At 43.1% G+C, this 15,086-nt stretch overlaps 1 protein-coding gene across 5 annotated transcripts in view; it reads right to left on the bottom strand.

Annotated features, from left to right (window-relative positions):
* Positions 1–12,822, bottom strand: part of SEMA5A (semaphorin 5A) — a 330,124-nt gene extending 317,302 nt beyond the window's left edge. For 3 of the 5 annotated variants that reach the window (XM_065628512.1, XM_065628511.1, XM_065628519.1), the window contains exon 1: positions 12,646–12,822. The gene's annotated coding sequence lies outside the window, so the exon portion shown is untranslated. Of the gene's footprint in view, positions 1–11,642; positions 11,689–12,184; positions 12,262–12,645 lie in introns of those variants that run through there. The other 2 variants (XM_065628513.1, XM_065628514.1) reach the window with 2 other exon arrangements.
* Positions 12,823–15,086: the final 2,264 nt, after the last annotated feature.

The following is a 15,086-nucleotide window of genomic DNA, read 5'->3' as shown; positions in this document are numbered from 1 at the left end:
ATCATAAGTTCTCAGACAACTGAGGGGACTGGCTTTTTGATTGCTTTAGTAAAAACCATTGTGGTTTCTATTTGTTTGTTTGGGTTATTTTGTCAGGGTTTTGTTTTTTAAAGAAAAGGAAAATAAGGCGGAGAGTAAAGAGTCTGGCTCTGGGTTATGAAGGAACCGCACTGGACCAAAGATCTCTCTAAGAGAGTTAAACCAGGGCTGTTGTCATTTCACACTTACTTCTGGAACTCAAAAGAGATAAACAAAGACATCCATAAATTAAAGCCTGCACTCAGTGTGCACTTTATAAGTCTGAAAAATTAACTTGTTTATCTCCATAACATGTCCAGAGTATCCTATCATCCATAGTAGAGTTCTACTGCAAAGCACATCATAATTCACAGAAGAAACACAAAGCAAATAATGAACAAGCTGCATGGAAAGTTCATACCTGGAGAACAGCTGAAGGCCCTGTAGATCCACAAACCTTCAGCACACAAATGAAAGAGTGTCCGCTCTCGGAGCTGGTGACATTACTCCAATTATCCCAACCCAGTTTGCCAACTTGAGATTCAGTTTCTGCAATCCATATTATATAGCAACTCCTTCTGCCTGCCAATTATTTACATTAACACAGCCATCAAGTTTCATGCAGTTGTATGTGTGAGAAACTCTATGTTAAGCATTTCATTAGCTAATTATATACCTCTAAGTACTAAAGTGCCACAGCAGCAAAGGATAATGTTAGCTGGAACCTTGTTTCCAGATGTAGTCCAAAAGGAGTCAGATCCCATGAAGAGCCAAGGCAAGCTGAAGAGGGTAATGCTGTGAGCCCAAGTGGGGTGCCAGGTGCGTAGTGGCAGAGAGAAGGAAGAAAGTTTTCACAATTTTGCAGTTGACCACATCCAGTCTCCTAGCTCCCACCACATTGTTCTCCTATGACACACGAGATCTGGTTTCCTCTGAAGCTTTCCATTCCCACTCATCCAAAACATCCTCTCCCACCTCTTATTTCTACCAGCTGTTTCTCCCCTCTTGCCTGCTACCTCCCTCATTATGTTTACTCCTTGAATGAGGCATAAAAAAATAAATAAATAAAATAAAACCACCATCCCACACAATAGCAGCTGCTCTTCTCTGCACTGAGCTTCAGGACGCAAAGCACCAGGACAAAAAACAGACAGCCATGTGGATGCCAGCAGGCTCCTGCCAGCCCAAGCACTCCTGCTTGCCCAGAATCCAGCAACTGCAGTATACACAGCCCAGGCTATGGGAATGCTAGAAAGGTGACCTACATGTCTTAGATGTGACAGAGGCAACATGATACTCAGCGCACCTTCTCATGGCTAATTCAAGGCTGAGTTTGCGCACGACTTGCTCACAGAAATAATTTTACCTGCTGGGGTACCATCTTGGCTGACTTAGCAGAGAAGGAAAGCAGAAACGAGTAATTCCACCTAGATAAAAAACTCCTAACAGGATCTCACCCTTGATGGATTAGTTGGAGACAGATCAGCAAACTACACCAGCACTGCCATTCAGACCTTTTTATTTATATGCAAAAAAGAATAACTTGAGAATCTAGAGATTCATTTGTTCATTACCTTTACACATATATTATCTTTTAGCAGAATGTAGGAGTATCCTGGCCTGCTTTATACCTTAGGTATCGTCCCACACACAACAGATCTAACAGAATTAAGTCAAATTATTCAACTATAAAGCAAAGGATATTCTGGTTGTTTCGCTTTTTTTGGCCTTAAAATCTACACAGAGAAAAAAGCAATCCAATGGAGCATAAGAGCTAATTTTTTTAGCATTGCTATACCAAAAGGCAGATAACAAACCCTGTAGAACATTTCTTTCCAAATTTGTTTGGACCACGAAGCAGTACTAATGTCAGCCTTCAATATTCCAGCCTCTTCATTACTATTAAACAAACTAACCTTTAACTGAGAACCCTACAAAAAGCAACATACTACCATATGTGTACCTATTGATCTCACTTTTGGAACTACAGCTGCAGCCTGAGGGAATAGATGGGGAAATAACCTAAAGAATTTCAAAACTAAAACATAACAACTCTACTCAAATCTTACACAATACAAGGATTTAATCACAGCCTGAAGCAAGAGTGCACGGCAGCAAGAGTGCCCTTGCAGCCAAGAAGGCCAATGGCATCCTGGGGTGTATTAGAAGGGGGGTGGTTAGTAGGTCGAGAGAGGTTCTCCTTCCCCTCTACTCTGCCCTGGTGAGACCTCATTTGGAATATTGTGTCCAGTTCTGGGCCTCTCAGTTCAAGGACAGGGAACTGCTGGAGAGAGTCCAGCGCAGGGCAACAAAGACAATGAAGGGAATGGAGCATCTCCCTTATGAGGAAAGGCTGAGGGAGCTGGGTCTCTTTAGCTTGGAGGAGACTGAGGGGTGACCTCATTAATGTTTATAAATATGTAAAGGGTGAGTGTCACGAGGATGGAGCCAGGCTCTTCTCAGTGACAACCAATGATAGGACAAGGGGTAATGGGTTCAAACTGGAACACAAGAGGTTCCACTTAAATTTGAGAAGAAACTTCTTCTCAGTGAGGGTAACAGAACACTGGAACAGGCTGCCCAGGGAGGTTGTGGAGTCTCCTTCTCTGGAGACATTCAAAACCCGCCTGGACACATTCTTGTGTAGCCTCATCTAGGTGTTCCTGCTCCAGCAGGGGGATTGGACTAGACGGTCTTTTGAGATCCCTTCCAATCCCTAACATTTTGTGATTTTGTGAATATATACCATCAAACCAGAGGCAAACAATGGAGAAATGCTTGCACTTAGAAGTTGCTCACCAGCTCTCAGAAATTGCTCACCAGCTCTCAGAAAAGTATACTAAAATCTCAAACTGCTGTGCGCTTTCTTATTATTGTAGTCAAATTATCCTGTCCATGTTACTAGTCCATCTAAATTAATATAACCTCATAACTTACCAATTCTGCTGATTCAGTTTTGTCTTCTGAATCCAGTCAAATCACATCATGACCTTTGCCTTTAAAACATCTCACTATAGTCATCATGAAGGATTAATTCAAATTAGTTCTTTTATTCATTTTTCTCACTCTCAAGCAAAGTTGCTCCATTCTTCCCTGCAGTCTAGCTTGCCAGAATAAAGTTAAGAAGTTTATGAATTTTAGATACTACACATAATCAATATTTGATGCCAACATTTCTTTGCTCTTCAAAGAGATGAGCTCTTCAGAGCTCAAAATAAAACTACCAACTACCAGAACAGTGTCCTGATCTCTATTTCAATTCACTTTGTCTTCTGGCATGGTCTTGTGCACTAACCACTGGACTGAAGCTGATTAAGTTCTTCCCTGCAGAAAGGCTTTTCTGTCTTTCCACTATTATTTTGTTTGTCTGGGATGCTACAGCAGCATTTTGACTAAACAAAAGAAGCACATGATCTAGCCAGTCCTACTGTTTGACAGACTGGAACAGACTGTAAAAGTGCATGTGTGAATTTATGTGCACGTATGTATAGAGAGATATGTGCATACACACACATCCCCCATACATAAATATACATATACGGGAACTGGAGGGTGAGGTTAATTTTGACCATGCATACAGTAAGCCAGAAAAAAAATTTATAAATGCTATTTGCCAACATTTCTTTTAAAAATTACATGTATCACAGATATATTCTATAATTAATATAAAGCTTTTAAATTATACATAGGTTTTACCGTCAGGAGGGAGCATTACTGTGATCCAGTCATGTAACCAGAACAATTTTTGTCACTAAGCACCACTCAACAATTCCTACACATTAGTTATTGTTTCAATGAGCTTTGTCTTTCAACACCTAGATTTAATTCTAATACATTTTTCACACATTACTAAAGTCTCTATCAACGCTCTAGTTTAACTATACAAATGCCTTGTACTTGATTTTCTTTGATGTTTCAGAACCTGAAGCAAACCAGACACATTGTCCACAGGATACAGGCAGCTTCTAGTCAACAGAAACACTAGAGGAACGCATTTGACTAGCATCTCCAGCTTACTTCATGCCACACTGCATAAAACACAAGAAATCTCATAATTTCAATGGTTCTGCACAGAATGACTCACATCCTTCACGTCACATGCTGAGCTATAGTAGAACTAACTGGGAGTGATCATACCACATAGACAAGTATGAACTCCTCTGCGTGAACTGAGACACCATCTGTAGGGGCCTTAGGGCAGGGATGATGTATTTCCACTCATTTTTGAACAGCCAGGTCTACCACCATGAAAAAAGATAATGAAAAATTGATGAACAGCTTTTTCTGGTGATGAGCTCCTGGGATCAAGAGATAAGGAGTACAGTGATCACCCTAAATACTGTTAAAATTGTGATAGTATCTTGGGAACTACTGCTGCAAAAAGAAGCTAAATGAAACAACATTTCAGAAGAACATACCGATAGCTTATATACCAGTTGCCATTACTAAGGCTGAAAAGATTATCAGCTATGCCTGCTCACCACTTCCTCCCTGGTTAGCTGCCTGCAAGAGCAATCTCAAACTCTTTTCAGTCACAGCATGACATGTAAACCTGAACAATATAATACTAAGTCTTGTTAACTCAAATCCTTATGATTCAGTCATAAAAGTAAGGCTCCCATAGGCACTCCAGTTCACATAAGCCTAATGCTTGTAGGACTAGTTATACAATGATGGAAGTCAACCCAGATGCTATCATGAAGTCAAAGGTTTTTTGTTGGGTTTTTTTCTCCTCTTAATATTTGGAGAGGCAGGGTCAGATTGAAAGTACCTGAAAGAAAACACGAATGATATTCAGGAATAGCCAGACAGTTGTTTTTTTCTGAAGATCGCTTATCCCAGTTATCAACTATCTATAGATACTAATACACTCGCAGAAGCACTGTTCTTCATATGAAGATTAATTTGTAGAAAATATTTGCCTATGTAGAAGCAAGAACATTCAACACTTATTATGCATAATTTCTTGGAAAGTTTTACTCATCAAAGCACGAAGGAAAAAAGGGACTCAAATGTGCCAGAAAGCAATGCTTCCCACAATGCAGAAAGTGGCAAGGGGAGGCAAGTAGCTGGCTCAGCACAAATCAAACTAGGTCTGCTGGTTGAAAACAAAAATCTCTAAATCCCCAGGTTTTATTTGTAATTGAGTTCTTTAGATGTGATCTATGGCTACAGATAAATCTTTGAAGGTGTCAGCAGAGATGGGAACAAGAGCGGTGTCAACTGTGCTGCTCAAATCAAATGCCATTTTCAAGATTTCCAGTGTTGGCATTGTTAGCAATTTGGGACTTATAAAAACATCAAGGTTGATGATAGCAGTGGGAAAAAAAAAATCCCTTTTAAAAGACTTTTTAATAGGGAATGCTACATCTACAAAATTAACAAATACATCAATTACAAATCAGGCCTGATTTCTACAAAAAAAAAAAAAAAATCACAGTAGAACAAAAAGGTAAGTTAAGCACATGAATTGTTCCTTGTACACAAATGTAAAACCCTATTTTTGAAGGGATAGAATTCTTATATTTGCTCTTATTAAAGTATTTGCAATATGCCTCTGCAACGCACTAGAACTTTTTTTTCTTTATCCTTCTTGAAAAAAAATACAACACAGCATCTCTACAACTGATGTTGAAGGACAAGCTTTGTCAACAGTCATCCTATAAAAAGATTAACATGTTTTGCTGAAAGGTAGATAGCCCATTGCAGGCAATGCATCCATCTGGGTACTTAAAGGAAAATAACCTGTTTGTTCAAGTTATTTTAAGAGCACCTTATGACTTCAGGTTTGAGAGACAAATATAAAGAGTCAAGTCAAATATCAGAATGAGGTGTTTAGCTCTAGTTCAAGACTATTTTTCTTTAAACCCTGATACTGATTTTGTTGGCCTTCAGATTAAATAAATTTGAAAAATAATTTTCCCAGCCAGTTATAGATAAGAGGACAAAACCAGAATTTTCTAATAAAATCTAGTTGCAAACTCGCTTATAAAAAGGATACTGAGGAAGCAAACAAGTGCCTCCACCTAGACCATTAACTTAATTTAGAACAACAGACAACAACTGCAAAAATAACAGTGATTCCTATGTAGAGCCCAGATCTCTCCTTTTGCTGTTGTCGCTAGCTCCCCTTTTTCAGTTACCAGCAGTTAAAGGATGATGCCCAGGCTGCACTGGTTTGTGTTCAATAATGAAAGTCTATCTAACACTTCAGATAAAGAGTCTAACACTATGCACTTGGGAAAGAAACAGAAATTAAATTTGAGAACCTGGCAATATTCTTGAGAAATTCAGTTGAGTCTGTAGACTCTGGCCAAGTTTTACCACAGAACTACATTTCTTGAACAAGTCTCCAGGGCCTGCGGTAGCAGCATTTTAGGACTCCTACCCACATCCATCAAGGGAAGCTTTTCGCCCCACAAACACCAACTTCTTCACCTTTCACGGGTCTCTAGATCTGTATGCATGAACTCACGCTTTTGTCAAATCAATGTAGCTGTTCAGACCAGTTATATCATTTTGTGCTATCAATTCCAACAGCACGTACCAGAATCCGTTATCATTTTTCAATAGAGTAAGGTCTGACAGACAAGATCTGGAAGACTGAGCTCCAGTTTTTAACAGGTCATTACCCTGAATTTCCCCACTTCCTGACACACTCAAGGGCAACACAATAAGATGTTTCCTCTCAGGTTCCTCAGTGGATGAGTTTAGGCTGCTGCTGAAGACAGCCATACGTCTGCATCTCAGTCCATTTGCAAGCCCCAAAAGAGAGCCCGTGGCTTCTTACAAAACTAACATAATAAAAAGCTGTATAAACACACTTCAAACCACTGGGGCAAAATCCACCAGAGCTCTTCTGCCAGTCCTAAATTTCATTGTTGAGGGACTAATCAGAATTTCTATCGGCACACACAATCCTCTTCTCCCCTCCTCCCTCACCTAATAATACTCATTGCATACCCGAAGTTACATGGTGGGACCAGTGCCTAAGGACCTTACTGAGATCAGTGGCCAAGGGCACTTCAAAGAGAAGAAGTGTTTTCAAGAGGATCTTCCCTAATATGGTTTATGGTGTGGCTCCATATTAAGAGTTACATTATTGCAACTAAAAGGACCCCGTAGACAACTGAGTGACATAAAGACATAGGAATCGCCAAGGAGGACAAAAAACCACAACACTCCCCAGCTGGTACAGGATTCTGCACCTATATCTGCCTGCCTTCAGGGAACAGAGCACCCAGTGGTTTTCAGGTCACAAAAAGAAACTTTTATTAAAGGACAGGAGTTAAAAGAGAGGTTCTGGTTGACCACTTTTGAAGTATTATATCAAGTGAGAGCCAGAATGTGGCTTTGCAGTGTCAGAAACAGGTGCAAGAGACAACAATACTACCAACATCACCTTCAGCTATTTCAGTATTGCAGCTAGTTCATAAGGCTAATGGTTCAGACTTTTGGCCTACCCTAGGCTGATACGGCTTGAAAGGCACTATCAGGAAACAGTCCTTTCTATTCCCTTCCTAAGATGAAATCCCATCTTTTGGCTAAACTACGAGCCCTATGTTGCAGTACTGGGTAATATATCACCAAATGCTAGTAGTACTTTTGCATACTTATTCTCTCCTAGACATTCTTACCAAGTATTTCAATATCATTGCTTAGGTTTAAAAAGGAGCAAGGAAAAGCATGCACTGGAGCAAGAGAAGCTAGATAAAAATTACAATACACACACACTGGTTTTCACGATAAAATGTAATAAAACAACCATATAACCCTAGTGCAAGTTCGGAATAAGAAAGCAAAGAGAAGAGGCTATGAACAACTGAACTACAATTAAGTAACATACCAGCCCATTAACCATGGACAATCCCTTTTCACAATCTCCAACTTTGGCTTAGTAAAGAAATCCTAAAACTTTGCTATACTTTGAAAGACACAAAGCAATACACACGACCATTCCTCCTGTAACTGGCAATTTTCCTTAAGCACTCAGAAATTTCAGTTCTATCAGACCAGGTCAACAGAAAGGGCTTCATCCCGTGTATCTTCTCCCATCTCAAAGCCATTTCAGCAGTGCTCCTAGGGTACACTTCATAACTAGGGAGAATTGCCATTGCAAACGCTAGTAGGCTTCCATTGATACCAGGTCACTGAGATGATCCAGATTATGAAAAACACACACACACAAAAGGCAGCAGGAATTTCTGGAGGGACTTTATGCTGGAGAAAATACAGCATGGAACAATGGCCTAAACATTTTTAAAACCACAACACAAATATTCATTTGCATACCTTTGTCTGTAGAGTTCACCAGCAATAAATATTAGTGATTTGGCAACAAACTAGTTGTGGGTCAGAAGAACAAGGCACAAAATTATTAAAGTACTCTCTCTCTAGCTACAGAAGCCTTAGAGTTAACTTACATTAAGTATTCTTATGGCCTCAGTGCAGACTTCATAACAATCCCAGCTTTCTGCTACTATCACTGATGAATATCAGCTCCTCTGTGAAGTTGCTCAAGTTTCCAATATACACTGGGATACAAGTAGAGATTTCTTCCTAAAAGGTCCCCAAATAGAGATTCGCTTTATTAATATATTTATACAAAAATAATGAGTATGGAGATAAATAGGTGATTTACACAACAGACAATTGGATTGCATCAATATACCTCAGGTGAGACACAAATTTGAGAACAGATGCATGAATAAATCCACTAAATAGCAAGATATTTACGAGCTTTATACTTTGGAATATACATTCTAGCAAAAAATCAAGAACGAGACACTAATTAGACTGCAGTTTTGGGGTCACTGACTTGGTTTGTATTTGCTACCTTCCTGAGAAATGTTATGTAAATGTGCTATACTTAGACTCGACATGGCAAATTTCTTAAACAAATAGTTGGACACGTATATGAAGGAAGCTAAAAGAAAATCCACAACCTTCTTTAGAAACAATTTGCCCTTTCAACAACAACAGATTTAGCAGCAAACTGTACCTCAATTGCACAGTTCCAGCTGTGACATTCCCCAGGTTTCTGTAAGAACCGCAGATAGCAGACTGCCACCTGCCTTTCACAGGTCACAGCTGCAATGCTGCAGCCTGGAAATTAAAACTAGCCTACCACAGAATAGTTGACAAACATATCTCCAAAGGATCAGTTAGAAGAATGTTTATAGTGTTTGACAAAAACAACTCCTCCTTTTGAATGAGTTGCAGCTTTTTGAAACACATTTGGAAAGAGCAAATGTATAGTCTGTAACTTAAAACTGTTTCTGATGAGGAATGTATACACACACTGAAGAGGCTAAAAGAATGATAATGAAAAAAAATTGACTGATTAACAGGAATTTGGAGAACTTGGCACTGACAAGAACTCCCATTAAACATTTCCATAAAGTGATGCTACAGAAAATGAGAAGTTCCTTGGTGCTGCTTCCTATAATTACGACAGCAGCAATAACAATTTGTCTTAGGAGCTGTAGTAACTTTAGAACATATATTACCAAACATCAAGATCATAGCAAAATTTTATAAACCAGATGTTAAATCTAAAGCTAAGTTGTATATAATTGATATTCAGAAGACAGTCATAGCAACATATTAACTAATTACTAGATACTGCTTTACGTTAACGGTATTGGATTACACACCCCCTCCCTCCTGCTATCAACCGATAGTGCTGGTAGTACACACCTACTATCAACTGATAGTACTATCAACTATCCACTTACGTGTCCCACAGCATAGAAATAACCCACAGCCAACACTCGGAGTGATACAGCCCTTGCAGACCAGAGCGCAGAAAGGGGTCTGCTCCTGCCCATCCCTCAAGCTCAGCTGCTCCCTTGGCTTAATTCCTTCACACAACCTCTAACACATAAACTGAAGTTCACAGGAGGCTCATGTTGTATTTCTGCAGTTTATGGCTTGTAACATACGGACTACTCACTGGAAAGTAATGAACTTCATTCAGTGAAAATCCTGTATTTGTATAAGACTACACTGTATTTGTATAAGACTACATCAACAGAAGTTAGAATCCATGTGGTTTCCCCAAGTAGCCGGGGGGAAAAAAAGAAAGAAAAAAAACCAACAAACACCACACTTTTTCTTCTGAAAACAGCAGCAATACATAGTTACCACCCTTTGCATCTCTGCCCAACAGGAAATGAGTACAAAAAATCTGATATAACCAAAGTTTATGGTTCATTACAAAGTACATGAGCACTCCTACTACCTTTAAGTATTTTAAGAAAACAGCACTAGTTAAAGATTAAAAGAAATAAGACACTACAGATATTAATGCCTTCAGCTTTCTCAATCAAAACAAAACAGTTACAACATCCTAAGGAACAAGTAGTACAACTTAAAAGCAAGTGTTTACATTACTTAGTTCAAAACAACCTCTCAAACAGGAAAGTAAACTGCCACCCTCCAGAGCAAAGTCTCAGGTCTCAGCATGACTCCTCACAGCTGTTCAGCATTAAAATGAGAAAATGAGATGATTCCATTAGTAAATGTAATAAAGTTAGATTATCAGTACCTGCTGGAGAAGAAGGTGGGAACACAGCACAAAATACAGAAGTCTACCAAACTCTTTCACTAGACCGAGCACAGCACCCAAGGCCATACCTCAGCCTTTTAAGACAGCAATACACTTTTGTTTGACGTCAGATATGTCATATATATGACAGCACCAAGTTCAACATCTCTTAAGAAGTCTAACTTTGCCAGACTGAGTCAGTGTTACTCACATAACAACCAGAAGACACTGAAACTGCTACAACTAAGATTTGAGTGCAATTTCCACTATAAAAAAAAAAAAAAATCTGTTTTTATAGCATTCTGTCTGGGCTAGCAGCATACCTGCCTTTCACACAAAAATTCAAACTAAGAGCAGTTAGTCAGCTTTCAGAAAATACAGTCTTCAAATAAACTACCTTAGGTCTGCCGAAGCACGCTATTACAGTAACTTTAACAACAGGTTTTAGTTTCAGGATGTTTTTCTCAGCTGTAATCTTGCAAATTCTAACCATCTTCCCAAGGGTGCGTGTGCATACATGCACCGACCTCTCCTGCCAATAGTCAGGTTTGCTGAAGGAATGGATGGCACTGAGAGCTCCCCACACCCCTGCTGCCCCCCAGGAATAATCCTGGGCAGATAATCGTTCTGTAAATCTAACAAGCACACTTAGCATCTAGAATGATACAACATACCCTAACAGCTGCCATTAATCTGGTAAGCACTCCTCACAAAACGATGGATTAATACAACAGACCAAGGTGTTTCCTTCTGTGTCGTTGCAGAACAGTAACTCAAAGTCAGCTCTTCAGAAAATGCCAAAATACGGTTACACTAGAGACCGAAGCCAGTCCAGTTAAATAACAGTGCCAAGAAACATAGACTGGGACTTCTAATCATCTTACAAGAACATCCCACCGAATATTCCACGTTTCTCAGACAACTGCCGGTGCCCTCCACGCCGCTTCTCGTTTGCTCGCACCAGAGGAAGCAGCGGAGCAAACTTCACTTGCCGAAGTATAACGAAACCCCGCAAAAACGTTTCGGAGCCACCGGCTGCCCTCCCCGCAGCCAGGGCTCCGAGACCGCAACACACCTTATGCTCCTAGGCGAGAAAACCCTCCCGCGGGTGCGGCGCCGCGGGCAGGAGCGGCGCGGGGGCTCCCGCTGGGAGCGCCGAGGGGAGCAGTTTGGGTTGCAGCCCCGTTGGAGATACGGCTGCCTGCCCGGATGGATTTTCTTTTCCCGAACAAACAGCGCTGCCTTCGGGCAGAACGACCGCCCGTCTGAACGGCTCGGTGGACTTTCGGGGGTGGAGCCGGGCAATGCCCGAGCCGGGCTCCTGCCGCCGGCCACGCTCCCCATCACCGGTCCCCAGCGGCAGCGCCGCTCCGCCTCGCTCCCAGCTCCCCCTGCCGGCACCCTGCCGCTGCGGCGGCCGGGACCCCAGCCGGCCTCCTCGCCCCCCCGGGACTCCCCGGCAAAGCCGGGAGCGCAGCCCCGCCGAGCCCCCGGGAGGCGGCCCTGGGGACGGAGGAAGCGGCCCGGGACGCGCCATCCCCGCGCCTCTCCAGAATCCCCGCCACCCCCAGCCCGATCACCGCGGCGGGGGGGGGAGAGGGGCCGGGAGGGGGTTACCTGGAGGCGCCGTAGGGCTGCAGGGCGCAGGCGGGCGCCGCCGCCGCGCTGATGCCCCGCTCCCCGGCGCGGCGCTGCCGCCTCACGCCGCCATGGCCGCAGCCTCGCCCCGCGCAGCACCGCTGAGCCGCCCGCGCTCCGATCGCTCCCACCAAGTTTGCGGCGAGGCGGCCGCACGCCTCGCCCCCCGCGCCCGCCCGCCGGACCCGGCGCCCCGCCGCGGGGGCGGAGCAGCAGCAGCCGGGGCGGCTGTGGCGGCCGCCCGTCAGTCCCCGGCGATGCGCGGGTCGCCGCGCAACCCGCAGCCGACTCTGCCCCGGGCTAGGGTGATCTCGCATTACTCCCTTCCCCCGCGCTCCCCCCTCCGGGCCAGCCGAGAAGTTGCAACTGGTTGAGATGTTTGTGCTTGGGGTTTTGTTTGTTTTAATTTTATTGCTTTATATATTTTTCCCTTTACTTACCGCAGCCCAAAAAGCTTGACCGGAGGCTTCTCCTCGCGATCGTTTCTGAGCCAGCGCCAGTACAACTAAGCACAACAAATGCTGGCGAGCTGCGACAGCGAGAAGGGAGGAGGGGTTGAGGCGGCGGGCGAGGGGTAGCTCGGCGGGTGCCGGGGTCCGCAGGGGCTCCCGCGGGACGGGAGGGCGCGGCGCTCCTGAACAGCGCCCGAGGCTCCGCGTCTCCCCGCCGAGTGGGTCGGAGGAGGCGGCACCGAAGCCAGGGCGCAGCAGGTAGAGAAGGCGAAGGGGAGCCGGGCGTCAGAGGCTGCCCCGGAGCGGGAGGGACACGGGAGCGCCCGCCTGCGCCGAAGCTGCGCGCCGCAGGCTCCTTGCTCCCCCACACACGCCACCCCTCGCCCGCCGGGTGCCGGCGAGCCAAAGCCAATGTCCCGCCCGCGGGCCTCCGCGGGACGGCAGGGAGCCGCGCAGGCAGCGGGAGCCGCGCACTGGCTGCCCCGTCCCGCTGCGCGGGTGCGCCGCCGGCCCCCGCGCTGCTCTCCACTGCGCGTCTCGGCGCCAGCGGGCGGGGGAGCGCTGCGCTGACATTTTTGCGACCACGTAAAAGACAGCGGCGAGTCCCTCCCTCTACGGCACGGATCGACATGTCAGTCCCGAAAGTTCATCTGTGGGTCCTGGGAGAGTTCGCTGTAAAGGTCCCGTGGCGTGAGCGGAGCGGTGAGACGTGGCATTGCGGGGCGGGCAGCCGAGGAGCCCAAGTGTCTTTCTCCAGGTACGTACGTTTGCATTTCCGCGCTCACCGTACTTTCGAGGCATGCTTTTGTGTTTAGCCAACCCATCTGTATTAAACCAGGAGGTTAGTTTTGTTCGTACATGTATTTTAATGAATTCCATCAAAGTTTGGGGTTTTTTGTTGGTTTTTTTTTTTTTTTCTTTTATGGCAGCATTTGCACATTTCAACTATAAACCGCAGCAGAAACTGATTTGTGTTGTTTGCAGCAAGACCTCCATTTAGAACACTAAAAGCACTGGGAGTTTATTAAAACAAACAAAACGATGGAATTGATCCATGCTAGAGTAATCCTATAAAAATATACTTAATTAAAACAGCTAGAATCAAAACTTATCTGCAAGCCAAAATGTTGCAAATCCAAATGGCCTGAAACACCCAGCTCAAGGAAGAATGTAACTTTGGCTACATTATAAAAAAAAACTTGTTCAAGGAGAAACATTAACGAAAGTTTGGAACTGTCATTAAAAATGAAGGTCTGGAATCTAGAACATTCTTTCACGTTGCTTGTTGTTAAAAGAACAAGAAAAAAAAGGCAATTGCTGAAGGCCAAACATTTTTTTCATTACAGTCGTGTAACCCTGACAGTCAAGGATGTTTCCTTATTTATAACAATACAGTTTCGTAAAACAGCAATGTAATTTATATTTGCGTAGGATCACTTTCCTGTGAAACTTCCTCATCTCCGGAAAACACTTGTATAGAAAATAAAAGAGTGCAATTTACACCTAAAAGTTGCCATCAAAGTAACTGCAGATATAGGACGATTCACATATATAGCCCATTAACTTATCTGAAGTGGTTTTAAGATGTATCTGTGCACATCAGCAAGTCCCATGATTTGTATTGCAGTAACTGTAGACTTTTCCTTTTTCAAGAGGAGATACACTTGTTTTTCCAACTGCTGGGCAAAACAAAACAAAAACAAACACGAAAAACCATACATACTTTAACTATGAAAAGTAAGTAATGTATATGCAAAGCTGACTTCAAAACATCAACATTTTAGCACCTAGAGTGATCTATGTTGTAGCCCCTAACAATTCCTCTGCAGTTTGGCTATGAAACATTAAAAAAAAAAAAAAAAACAAAAACAACTTACTATAGCTTTCTACAATACTGGATTAATGATTTACAGTATATCCTAAGGAGAACTCCACTGAGATCACACTTTCTCTGTATCATCCCCAGAGGTTTTTAGTCATGTACTTTATAACTACCAATCTCTCATGGAAGAACAGTAATCATGTCAATGATTAATTCTATTTTATTTTATTTTGAGAAGCTAGTGGGCAAAGGTGCATGAAACCGGCCATGAGATTAACCATGTTTGAAATAAAGCTACAAAATGTAGCATTATTTAATGTTATATGTTACTCCGCACTATGTCTAAAAGCAGAGTTAAATTGGATTAGTTGAGTGAGATAAGGAGTTTTAGGCAAAGCAATAGCCAGATATACTCTTTCAAGTAGGGGTTGAGGGTTTTGGTGATCTGCACAGGCACCTTGCACAGTGTTGTCTTGACCTCAGGCTAAGCTTCTATGTGTCACTATAGCCAAAATAAATAAGGATATCCTAAAATAATCTAGGAGCATTATGCTGAGGATAGGGGAGAAAGAAGCAGGAGAAGCTCTGCAATCTGATTTAAAGCAGG

Source organism: Caloenas nicobarica, chromosome 2 (genome assembly GCF_036013445.1).
Source record: "Caloenas nicobarica isolate bCalNic1 chromosome 2, bCalNic1.hap1, whole genome shotgun sequence".
NCBI classification, from domain to species: Eukaryota; Metazoa; Chordata; class Aves; order Columbiformes; family Columbidae; genus Caloenas; species Caloenas nicobarica.
This window is presented reverse-complemented; position numbering and strand designations above follow the sequence as displayed.